At 49.3% G+C, this 2,819-nt stretch overlaps 1 pseudogene; it reads left to right on the plus strand.

The window, feature by feature from the left end:
- Nucleotides 1-927: 927 nt before the first annotated feature.
- LOC101347397 (melanoma antigen preferentially expressed in tumors pseudogene) lies at nucleotides 928-2,371 on the plus strand (annotated as a pseudogene).
- Nucleotides 2,372-2,819: the final 448 nt, after the last annotated feature.

Here is a 2,819-nt window from a genome sequence, read left to right on the forward strand (position 1 = left end):
CCTTAACTTCCTCCATAGGAGGATCAAGCAAAGAAAAGGTCTGCTACACCGGTGCTGTAGGAAGCTGGAGTTTGTTGATATTCCACTCCTACATATTAGGAAGATCCTGAAAATGGTGTCATTGGACTGTATCCAAGAGGTGGAAGTGAATGGCTCCTCAAATCTGTTCAGCCTGGCCACATCCACTCCTTCGCAGGACAGGCAACATCGGAGTCCATCAGTTGACAAATGAGGCTTGAACAGGGGGGACTGTGACGGTTAAGGTTGTGTGTCAACTTAACTAGGTAATGTTTCCCAGTGGTTTGGTAGTTAGGTTAGTTTGGCAGTTATCTAATAATGTAACCACCTCCATGATGAGATTTAGTAAAATGCAGTCACCTCCATGATGATGTCTGTTATGAACAGCCAATCAGTTGAAAGGGGATTTACTTTTCGGTTGTGGCTGCCTCTGTTATATACTTGGATGTTCCAGTAAGGCGCTCTTCACTCTGGATTCTGCATCCAGCTCCTCATCAACTGATCTCCCTTTCTTGGGACTTGAGCCAATTGCCTTCCATCTTACCTGCTGATCTTGGGTTCGCAGCCCTTGATCCAGCAGCCCACTCTCTTATCAGCAGATCTTTTATTCCTGGCCTCCGTAGCCATTGACCAGTGGTCTGGCCTTCCAATCTGGGGTTTGTCAGCCCCTGTAGCTGTATGAATCAGGAGAAGCCTCCAGCCCGACATCTGACCCACGAACTTGGGACTTGCCACCCCCCAGAACCACAAGATGAAAAAGGGAGGAATGTGACCAGAAAGGTCTATAAAAGTTTCTGAAGGACCCAGAACCTGGAACACTGGAGTCATCACCCTGACTCTCCCTGAGGTCTCAGCAGACCCTCCCTGCAAACCACAGATCAGAATTCCTTTCGAAGCAGATTTATCAGCATGAACAGGTGTGGCTCACCCAGAATCTTGGACCTTGCAAACCAGAGCCTACTGCGGGATGAGGCCTTTGCCAACACTGCTCTGGAATCACCGTCCATGGAGCTCTTCCTGCCCTTGTTCATGGCGGCTGTCGCTGGGAGACACGAGAGATGATGAATGAATTGTCCTGGCCTTTCACCCACATCCCCCTGCGGCTCTGATGAAGGCTCAGCAGCCTCACCAGGACATCTGAAATGCTGCACTGACTAGGCTTGTGTACTACATCGCCCCAGGAGATGGAAACTGAAAGTGCTGCATTTATGGGTGAACGGGAATACCAACTTCTGGAACATATCGTCCAGAACCTGGGCCTGGGCCTCTATGTGCTCATTCAAGGAACCAGAGGCCACCCAGCCCAAGACTAAGAGGGGAAAAGTGGACCATTCAAGGACGGTGGAGAAGCAACCCTTAGCCGCTGCAGAGGTTTTACTTATGGAAGAACTGTTTCTCAACAAGGCTGCCCTGGATGAATTCTTCACCTTCGTCATTAAGAAGGTCAAGCAGAGAAAAGGTCTGCCACTCCTGTACTGCAGGAAGCTGGAGTTTATTGATATGCCACTCCTACATATTACGAAGATCCTGAAGATGGTGCAGCTGGACTGTGTTCCGGAGGTAGAAGTGATTGGCTCCTAGAACCTATTCATCCTGACCAGGTTTGCGCCTCACCTGGGCCAGACAGTTAATTGAAGCAGACTCTGCCTCTCATATCATTAATTCCTTCTTTCCCTGGGTGGTGGAGGAAGTGGAGAAGCTAGTTGCCCAATTCACCTCTCAGTTGCTCAGTCTGCACCAGCTCCAGGAGCTCCACCTGGACTGTGTCTTCTTCCTGAAAGGCCACCTAGACCAGGTGCTCAGGTGTCTGAAGACCCCCTTGGAGATGCCCTTGATAACAAATTGCTGGCTTTTGGAGTCCAACTTGACATACCTGTCCTCCTACCCGAGCACCAACCACCTAAGGTACCTTAATTTGAGTGATGTCAACCTGATCAGCTTAAGTCCCGAGTTCCTGCAAGTTCTGCTAGAGAGAGCCTCAGCCACCCTCCACCGCCTGGAATTAGATGGGTGTGGGATCGCCGACTACCAGCTCACTGCCATCTTGCCTGCCCTGGGCCACTGCTCCCAGCTCACCACCTTCAGCTTCTGTGCAAACTCAGTCTCCATGGCAACCCTGGAGAGCCTGGTGCAGCACACCCTCTTGCTGAGCAAGTTTAGACTCAGATTGTTTACCATCCCTCTGGCATGTTATGTATGCACCCAAAGTACTCTCGACCTGAGGAATGTTCGAGGGTATCTGGCAGAGCTGAGTCTGATACTGCAGGAGTTAGGGCCGCCCAATTCGATCTTATTGTTTCTTGACAGCACCTGTACCTGCAATGTAATTATCCTTTCTTGTGATCTGATGTAATTAACTTCCGTTTTCCGATGTGTCGTAAATCCTAAGCTCTGCCTGTGGTTATAATCCCATTTGTGAATGGGTTGTGTTTGTTATGTTCAGCAAGCGTGTTTATCTTATGTTAATGAGGATAAGATTATGTTTGTTATGTTAATGAGGCAGTATTAGGGTGGGATGCATCTTAAGTCACCATCCTTACTGAAGTCACGCCTCTTAATTGAGTCACATCTTTTATCTTACAAGACGTAAACTGAGAGAGAAGCAAGCAGAGAGAGGAAGGACCTAACTACCACCATGAAAGAAGAGCTAGGAATGGAGCACATTCCTTTGAACCTAGGGTCCCTGCACTGAGAACCTCCCAGACCCAGGGGGTGTTACCTGGGCATCCAAAGTACTCTCCACCTGGGGAATCTTCGAGAGTATCTGTCTGAGCTGAGGCTGATGCTGCAGGAGTTAGGGC

Source organism: Trichechus manatus, unplaced genomic scaffold, assembly GCF_000243295.1.
Source record: "Trichechus manatus latirostris isolate Lorelei unplaced genomic scaffold, TriManLat1.0 scaffold00386, whole genome shotgun sequence".
In the NCBI taxonomy this organism is placed as follows: Eukaryota; Metazoa; Chordata; class Mammalia; order Sirenia; family Trichechidae; genus Trichechus; species Trichechus manatus.